General features: G+C 39.3%; 1 long non-coding RNA gene across 1 annotated transcript; it reads left to right on the top strand.

The window, feature by feature from the left end:
- The first annotated feature begins 397 nt into the window (after window positions 1-397).
- LOC122757390 lies at window positions 398-3023 on the top strand. Its single transcript, XR_006357415.1, has 2 exons — window positions 398-820; window positions 2571-3023. It is a non-coding gene; the product is annotated as an uncharacterized LOC122757390 (long non-coding RNA).
- The last annotated feature ends 7462 nt before the right edge of the window (window positions 3024-10485 follow it).

Below are 10485 nucleotides of genomic sequence, written 5' to 3'. Positions count from 1 at the left end.
AATTATTCGCATATGCACACACAGCCAAACACACGCACGCATAAACACGAATTGTCTGTAGTAGTGGATTACAACTGGAATTTAATTGTTTGATAACTTTTCGTGTGGGTGGATAATCTTCATTAAACTTTAAGATTATGTATATAACATGTATGCATGTATTTACTAAAGCACAATCTCTAGTATTTGAAATACGTTTTTTACAAATATGTGGGTGAGCGGGGTAATATAGGGGTGTTGTGATCGTCAAATATTCGAATGTGGATAGCAGTGTTCGTACGAACATTTTGTTCGCCGATTTTGTTCGGACAAATATAGAAATGTTTCTATCTTACGGGTGTTCGTGCGAACATGTTCGACAATGGATTCGAGTGTTCGGACAAACGTCACTTATAGAAACATTTCTGACAGCAAGGACGTGCAAAAATGAATCGAAAATTTCTTAAAGAATTTATTGATGGCGTAGAACATAAGCCGGATTTGTGGCAAAATAAAAGCGAACATTACAAAAATATTCATTTGCGCAATAAAGCGTGGGATAAGTTGCTATTAAAATAGAGGTAGATGAATATGCTATAATGAACGTCGTCAAAAAAAAATAAATAAATAAAATAAAATAAAATACCTTAACTCTCAACGAGCATCATACAGGCGCGAAAATTCAAAAATTAAAAGAAGCGAGAAGTCAGGTGCTGGTGCAGATGATATCTACGAGCCCAACATATGGTATTTCGAAAATTTAAGCTTTCTGCATGATTAAGAATTGCCAGCCGATGGACTTCGCACATTTGACGATACTTCATGTGTTGAAAATGAAAATGTAAGTATTATGCGTATTAATTAATTTATTTATATATGTTTTTATTTAAGCAAAATATTTATTAAAGTATATAATTTTTTCAAGTGACTGCTCCACTTGTATAAAAATATTCGCGAATTTTATTACGAATTTCTTGGACATTCTCTGGCAAATTTCCTCCTGCTGGCTGCAGACCGTCAAAATGCTGTTCAGGCTTCGAAGCTCCAGTTTCATTAGTCGACTCAATGGTTCCCCGAAAAAATCTGCGGCGTTTTTCATAAATAAAAAGTTGTGCAAATAACAGCAGCAAAGCAAAACATACAAATTGTTGTTAATAAAATTCTGAGCCCGCTTGCCAAAATGCCAATAGCATTTTCAGCAACTCGGCGAGCCAATTCACGAAAGTGAATTATTATACTCATTCACGAAAGTGAATCAGTATATTGGTTTTGTCCAATGTCCGTCTTGCTGTCCGTCCGTCAGTCCGTCTGTCCATATGAACGCAATCTATTTCGGCGCTATTGAAGCTAGAGACTTGAAATTTGGAACACATACTCGTGTATATCTCCGATTTATAAAGTGTTTGAATTTCCCCGATCCGCCCTTTAGGGGCGTGGCAAATCGGAAAATGCATTTTCCGATATGCCAGAAATCATATTAGTTGAAGAGCTAGAAAGCTGAAATTTGGAATGTAGATCCGCGTCGACCACCCAAGATCACGAGCTATGGCGGATATATCTGCGCCCATTGGGGGCGTGGCAAATCGGATCTGAAGATATAATGATTTTTTTAAGTTCTGCTATATTTTGGACACTATTGATGCAATAATTATGTATATAAGTTAAGCGCTCCCATACTAGAGTACTAGTGATTGGGGGACGCTGTGTTGGGTTCTTGTGAATATATAACAACTTTGTGTTCAATGAAATAATATATTTTATATAATTTGGAACAATAGGTCTAAACTCTCTCTAGTCCGAATATAAACTGAACTAAATCTGTTCAACTGGTTAGGTTCTCCCCTTGAATGTCTGACTGGACTCTCCAGCTTCCTTAGATTGTCGAAAGTCTTAACTTATATACTCGGGCTGATCACCCAAGACCAAAAAGTTTTGTGCGATATATGTCCGCCCACAGGAGCTTTGGCAAACCGCAAACGTTAATATCTCTTTAAGTATAATAGCTAGAAGCTTCAAATTTAGATAGTTAAGTTACCGGTAACCTCCTCTATCGATAACCCAAAAAAAAATTTACGCCTCTTTAGGGGCATGGCATATCGAAAAATACCCTCTAATTTACACATTTTTTGAGGGTAAGCATTCAAACGTTGTTACGTTCTAAGAACTGACCAAAAATGAGGTGTCTACGCCCAGTAGGGGCGTCGCAAATCGGGAAAAAACTAAATTATTAGAGCGAAACTTAACTACTAAATTGTTGATGCGATGTGAATGAGTAACGCCCGACTGCAACGTTCTTACTTGTTTTAAATTCTGATTGTGCAAATACTCCAGAATCTGATACCTTCTGTTAGCTCCAACCTCCACACATAATAATTCATACAATGCTAAACGTCTTCTTGTAGTTGTAGTAAAATTATCCTGATGATATGGGCTTCTTGATATGCACATGTTTTCCATCAATCCCACCAATACAATTGACGAAATACCAGTAACTCTCAAAGCTTGATGCGATTTTTTCCCAATCGCTTTCATTTGTGGGTGCCTGTAGTAATAATAATACAAATTAATTAACAAATATGTTTTATTTCCAGATCAGGCCAAAAAACGGAAAAATTACGAAAGTAGCGAGTTCCTGCAAATAGCATTGGAACATTTGGACAACAATGCCAATAAAAAGCCGAAGGATGACGCAGAGATCTTCAGTCTGTCTTGTCTGAGGACCAACAAATACTTGCTAAGAAAGGAATGGATACAATTATTTTGCAAGGCCGATTGGGTATGCTGACGTACGACCGCATTATGCAGCTCGAGCAACCTCCACGTGCTCCACTCTAATGCATCCAGTAGTCCAGCGCACAGGTTGAAAAGCCAGTACCAACTTCTATTGTGATATATTGGACGAGCACACCGCTTGCATCCGATTCAACAAGTTCATCGGGTTTCTCAATCTATCCAGTTGAAGCAAATCCATCGGGAAATTTGCAATACCGCTCATTTGCATAACTTTTTAATAACTCCGATTTTAAATAAATTTTTATATGTTATATATTTTTCTTACGTTAATAAACGGCTTGAGGGCACGAAAGTGAATTATTATACTGATTCACGGAATTGAATTAGAATATTGGTTTTTGTATGAACGCAGTCTATTTCGGCGCTATTGAAGCCAGAGACTTTGGAGCACATACTCGTGTATATCTCCAATTTATAAAGTGTTTGAATTTCCCCGATCCGCCCTTTAGGGGCGTGGCAAATCGGAAAATGCATTTTCCGATATACCAGAAATCATGTTAGTTGAAGAGCTAGAAAGCTGAAATTTGGTGTGTAGATCACGAGCTATGGCGGATATATCTACAACCATTGTGGGCGTGGCAAATCGGATAGAACTGTATCTCCTAAAGTTTTAAACCTAGAATGCTGAAATTTTGCACGTAAGAAGTATCGATTCTATAAAGATGGATGAAAATTATATATCCACGCCTACTAGGGGCGTGGCAAATCGGACCTGAAGATATAGTGATTTTTCGAATTCGGCTATATGTTAGGCACTATTGATGCTAGAGAAATTTTGAAATTTTGTATATATACGCGGGTTGATCACCCAAGTCCAATAAGCTATGGTAGATATATGTCCGTTCATAGGGCGCGCGGCAAACCGAAAAGTTTATATCTCCTACAGTTTATAACTAGAAGCTTTAAATTTATATAGTTGAGTTACTGGTAGCCTCTTCTATCGATTCCCCAAAAATAATTTTTACGCCTCTTTAGGGGCATAACATATCGAAAAATACCCTCAAATTTTCACATTTTTTGAGGGTAAGCATTCAAATTTTGCAGTTAGGGTACCGTTATCACGTTCTAAGAACTGACCAAAAATGAGGTGCCTACGCGCAGTAGGGGGGTGGTAAATCGGAAAAACTGTATTTTCTAGAGTATTAGAGCGAAACTCAACTTCTAAATTGTTGATGGGATGTGAATGAGTATTCCGCAGTCGGTAACGCCTGACTGCAACTTTCTTATTGGCTTATAAAGGAGAATGATGAAAGATTCTTTCCAAATTGGCGGGAACACAGAAGTATCTAAGGACAAGTTTAACAATTTTAGTAATTGTGACTGAAGAGAAACACTGCACTCTTTACTCACACAACTAGGAATATTATCAGCATCGATAGAGAAAGATGATTTCAATGTCCTAATGGCTGCAGCCAGAGAGGCTGCAGTAACTTTAGGAGTATTTATAGACCCATATTCAGGAAGTAAATATGGAGCTAGAAAGCTAGAAATTTGTATACTCATTTACGAAAGTGAATCAGTATATTGGTTTTGTGCAGTGTCCGTCTTGCTGTCCGCAATCTATTTCGGCGCTATTGAAGCTAGAGACTTGAAATTTGGAACATATACTCGTGTATATCTCCGATTTATAAAGTGTTACAATTTTCCCGATCCGCCCACTAGGGGCGTGGTAAATCGGAAAATACATTTTACAATTATGCATGAGTCTGGGTATATAAACCCAGGCTCAGAAGAATAAAGATCAATACGAAACTAAACACCAACATAGTAAAGTGTATTCGTTCATGGTCCTTCGAGCCGGATCACAAGTCTACCAAATACCAAATGTTGTGACAGTTGTATATTAAATTTAAAAAAGTGGTTTCTTCTTTGGCTTACCAATCCACGCTGTGAGTAGAGGCACAGCAAGATCAACAAGGCGATCAAAACAAAAACACCTCCAACGGGTTAAGCCAAAAAGAAGATCAATCACAAATAAACAAAAACTACAACATCCGCAACAGTGAAAGCGATAATATCATATTGTACACTGAAACTATGCAAGAAAAGACTTTTAAGTTTTGACTTTAAGCCACGTACATTTTGATAAATCAGGGACAGCTGAGAAGAGGTTTGTAAGTAATTTAGTTTTTTGGTACAACGTTTGATGAAGATTGCACCGAAGGTAAATTTACTGAAATAGGCATCGATCTGTTACGATGTTTGGGTTTAAATTCATGAACAACTACATGAGGTGGCCAGAAATTAGGGTCACAAAGGGTTTTAAAGTATTCTACAGGCACATTGATTTTGAACGAAGCGATTTCACGCGGTGTCGCAAAACTAAACTTCGATATAAAAACATTAGCCGGAATCATATTTGAGATAAAAGCCGATACTGCCTCAATGGTAGTGTCAGATGAAAGCCTAGATAAGAAAACTTGCTTTCTAGAAGTGTTAGAGCGTTAAAATAAAACAACTCCGAATTCAAGATGGAAACTGAACTCTTTATTGCTTAAAATCCTAGTTCTTATATACCTAACAGAGACTCTTAAAACTACTTCCAGTCACTGGAAGGGTGCATTTTCTCACACAAACAAGTGCACAGATGTTTACTTAAGTATCCCTTTTTTTGAATCGTTGGGCCCAGGCTCACGTTACATTTACATATATTAGACGCTGCATTGGTCGCTGCAACTAAGGGATGACATATTTATTACTTTGTGTCGGATAACGCGCAGGTTATTCGAGTACTGTCTCTATTTTTATTATTATGTATGTTCATGTTTGAACAAGGAGAGACAACAGATAAGGTAATGCTAGGAGAGGCTGACTTATTGTCACTCTTTGTTTGAGCAACAATAGAAGTAGCATCCAAATTTGGGACAGGGGCCTGAGATTCAATAGAAGCCTCAATAGGAGAAACAGATATGGGACAAGGTGAAGGAGGATCTAGAGAATTGGGAGCCGATGACAAAACAGAAGCGCAAGGTGAGGGAGGAGCAAGCGAATTAGGTGACGGTACTATTACAGAAGGAGTTACCGACAACAAAGAAGTTTCCAATTGAGAGAGAGGAGTTTCAAAGCCGTACTGATTTAAGATTTCCTCAGCAGCAGCCATGTCACTGGTCAACTGCATAGAAATCTTCTCCAGTTTTAAAAATTGAGCCCTCACAGCACTATACATTTTAGAAAAGTTTATTTGTTTTTCCAAGCAAATCGGATAAGACCAGCGTATGCCTCCACAACCAGCTTTAGTAGTAGACATAATCTTGTCATATTCACGCCCAGTAAGACCTGCACACTTAGTATGCATCATGTTATCACACAGCCAGCAACTTATAAATTGCGCTTGTGCAGAATCAACTGTTTGCCTGAAAGTGCAAGCTTTTTTGCAGCAACTCATATTGGCAATTGGGATAGATCACAAAATTACTGAAATGTAAACAGAAATGTAAAAACCAAGAGAGGTATAAATGTGTTGAGAGCGAGTCCAACAACAATCAGCCGTTACAGAGCGCAACGAAAATATATGTTGAGAGAGCGAGTCAACAACAAAAACAGCCGTTACAGAGCAGATCAAAAGTCCTCAACGAGAGAGTATACTTGCACACCACAAAAATCAAAGATTCAAGAGAGGCAAATACAACAACCGTAGATAGTGAGAGCAACTTATGCACACACTCACACAAACTTAGAAAGAGTGAACTGGGGAGAGCGCCAACAAATAGAAACACTAAAGCAAAAATGCAAATAATGAAACTAATGAACCGACACTGCACACAAAGCTTCACAAATTAAACAAGTAAGAGGACTCTAGTCGAGACTGCTCGACTAGGAGATACCCTAAACCCTCTAATCTGATATTCACTCTGCACTTCTTTTCGGCACACATACATACACACGCACGCATTAGAACGCGCTCTGCTAACTGCGCAGTAAGCAGCGACTGCGCTTGGGCTGCGCTGTAGTGTGGGCAACATTATAAGAATTTCTTTGTTGAATAATTTAATTTCTAGACGTACAATCTTAATGAAACTTTCAGAACATAATCATAATGTTCAAATGTATGTACATTCCAAAGCACAAGTCTCTAGTATTTGAAATACGTCTTTTACAAAGGTGAGGGTGAGGGGGTGGATATAAGGGTGGGGGGGAAATTACAACAAAAATCGAAATTATATAAAATATATATAAGTCTACATTTAAAATTTGGAAGCTCTAGCTCTAAAGGTGTAGGAGATATAATTAAATAACTAGCATTCGATAAGGTTTTTGATCGATAATAAAATATCGGGAGTAGTTATCGATATTTAAAGAAAAACTTGATATGCGCGTGATATATACGGACCTAGGAAAAAAATTTCAAGTCTCTAGCTCTTATATCTTCTGAAATCGACGCGTTCATACGGACGGACGGACGGACGGACAGACAGACGGACAGGGCCAAATCGACTTAGCTCGTCGCCCTGATCAAGAATATATATACTTTGTGGGGTCTGCCACGCCTCCTTCTGCCTGTTACATACTTTTAACAAAACCATTATACCCTGATTTCCCATTGAAAATGGGTTCAGGGTATAAAAAGCAAATTATTAAAAACACAGTGAACAACGGATCAAACCTTGCACAGGAAAATATAGACATTTGCTATATACAACCGAACCGCAATTATGTGAAATTTAATAAGAATAATTAACTAAGAAAACAAGAATAATTGAATTGCCGAATCAAGCGGAAATTGGGAGTACAAGGAATTTCACAAAATGTTGAAGTTCTAAAAAACAGCGTTTGCTTGACAATCAAACCAAGGATGACAAGCAAGTTCGTCACCAGAACGGAGGCCCTTGTTATGTCAAAACTGCAAAGAGCTCTACCGAGCAAGAAAATTGAAATGGACATCAATAAGGACTGGATGGGCTGCAAGCTGGCAGACCCACATTTCAATGAACCCAGCAGAATCGATGTTGTGATTGGCGTTGATTTACTCCACTCAATAATGTTGGGAAAAGTTAAAAAAGTCAACGGTATACTGAGGCAAAAAACTGAACTTGGATGGATTGTTTCGGTGATCAGCGCAACAACGACGATTTGCCTGGATAACCTCGAACGCCTCTGGAAGCTGGAAAATAACTCAAGTTGTTCAAAAAAGAACAATAAATGGGATGGCCAAGGCCGGCTAGTAGTCTCCATACCATTTAAAAAAGATTTCGAGTCAGGAAAATCGCGCAAGCACGCTATGACACGATTACTGCATATGGAGAACAAATTCAGAAAGCATCTACAAATATTCACGGAATATAAAGACTTCACTTGGCATGGGAACCGCCACCTGAGCAAAGGACCAAAGTAAGGTTCATCTGGATGTCACATTCTCTGGGCCCCGCAGAATGTTCAAGTACGAACATGAGACCTCAAGGATTGCAAGCATGGACATTTCGTCAAGATTATCAATAATTATCATATCTCTATTTCTCGTGTACACAAGTAAGAGAAGAAACCAGGGACAGGAATTGTCAGCTATTACTTTCTCTGGCCCCCCGCAGAATGTTCATGCACATGCATGAACATAGAAATATGATAAGTATGGGAACATATGAATATACGAAGATCGTATACATGCCTCCGACGCACTCAACGACTAGCAGATAGTGCGCTGGGAAAAGATAAGGGTCACATGTACGGACTGTATAAATAGACAAATGGACACCAACCCTTGCAACCCCAGAGTCAGATATGTAAGAGACGAACGCTGAGCCTTACAACCTCAGCGATAGGATAAGAATAGATAATAGAACCACGCGGAGCCTTACAAACTCTGCGATAAGATAAGAACATGCAAAATAGACCAATGCTGAGCCTTACACACTCAGCAGTAGACGCACTAGATTTAAGGGTTGAAATTATGCATGAGTCTGGGTATATAAACCCAGGCTCAGAAGAATAAAGATCAATACGAAACTAAACAACTATTATTATTAATATTATTATTATTATTTTTTTTTTTCTTTTCGTATCTTATACAATTATCTTCCGAGCTTATTTTATTTCACTTCCTTCACTTCTTTGTTCACTTACTAGTTTTATTTTATCTTTCTTCGTTTCCTCTTGTTCTATTTCGATTTATTTTGCTTTTCCTTATTTCGTCTTAATCTATTTCACTGTATTTTACTTTTCTTTATTTCGTCTTAATCAATTTCACTTTATTTTACCTTTCTTTATTTCGTCTTAATCAGATTCGGATTATTTTACTTTTGTTTATTTTTGTTCCCCCTTATTTTATTTATTTAATATATTCTTTTTATACCCTGAACCCATTTTCAATGGGAAATCAGGGTATAATGGTTTTGTTGAAATGTATGTGACAGGCAGAAGGAGGCGTGGCAGACCCCACAAAGTATATATATTCTTGATCAGGGCGACGAGCTGAGTTGATTTGGCCCTGTCCGTCTGTCCGTCCGTCCGTCTGTCCGTCTGTCCGTATGTATGAACGCGTCGATTTCAGAAGATATAAGAGCTAGAGACTTCAAATTTTTTTTTAAATGTCCGTATTTACAGCGCGCATATCAAGTTTATCATTAACAAGTAAGAAAGCTCTAGTCGAGACTACTCGACTACGAGATCCCCTGAACCCTTGGAGTAATAGCTATTTCAATAATTTTTCGCGTCTTTCAGCTTACACAAGAAACACGCACACACACACACACACACGCACGCACACACAGGAGTTCGAGTTGCGTTTTCACGGAGTGCGGTCGATGTCATCGTGGTCCATCGTAGACAATAGCTTGAACTGTGTTTTCCCCTGTGAAAGTGGAATGAACTGAAGTCAACGTGTTTGCTGTGGGCGCGGCGTACCCAGCGACCTCAAAAAACTACCAGAGACTTACTGCGCGGCGGTTCTTGGAATTCCCAAGCGGTATAATTCGGTGGTGCAAGAGAGGGGGGGCGATAGCGTCAGTGTTTTGGCGTCAGGGCTTCTTTCCTTTCCTTGTCTTTTGTGGGCGCGTAAATTTTGTTACTTTAGGCGTCACACTTGCGCAATAAGAAAAATCAGGTGCATTCACTCTAACAGCTGTTAGTAGTGCTGGAAATTGCATCGGGCAATCAGCTGCTCACTAACGTTGGTGAGTTGCTAAGCCTTAGCAAAGACAGCAACCTAGCTGCTGGAGTGAAGTAGCAGTTATTAAAAGTAGTGCATACTTTCGGGCTCTCGCTTTAGTCAAGTTGGGTTTAAGTTACTGCGGGTTGTAAACTCAGATTATATTAGTAGCCATTGCCCACTACAGGCTTCACGCCGTTGTAGTCGGAGCAGAAATGGATGCCATGATGGAGGACGAGCTGCAAGCTTTTGCGCGTCGTTCCTCGTTGCAGCGATCGCCGCAGCAACAACAGAGGGTGTTGGCGCAGCCGTCGACTTCTAACCAGGCTCCAGTGGCTGAGTGCCAGGCACCCAAGTCACTAAAAGAAGCGTTAGCTCAAATAGGAGCTACACTAGAGGGTCTGTCTGCCTTATTTGGGGGTCAGCGGCATATAAATGCCTTAATGAGAGAGGAGCTGGCTAGGCTGGTCAGCCTTCACAAGACGGCCGAAGCGTTCTGTAACCGTTCGGTTAAAAACTGTGAGGTGCAGACCACGCCACTCAAAAAAGTAGGCGAAAACGTTAAGGCAGCGAGCATTAGTGCTACAGTAGGTAGCAATACTCCCAAGCGGTCGAGGGAAGTTGCCTCCGAA

Source organism: Drosophila mojavensis, unplaced genomic scaffold (assembly GCF_018153725.1).
Source record: "Drosophila mojavensis isolate 15081-1352.22 unplaced genomic scaffold, ASM1815372v1 contig_72, whole genome shotgun sequence".
NCBI lineage: Eukaryota > Metazoa > Arthropoda > Insecta > Diptera > Drosophilidae > Drosophila > Drosophila mojavensis.
This window is presented reverse-complemented; position numbering and strand designations above follow the sequence as displayed.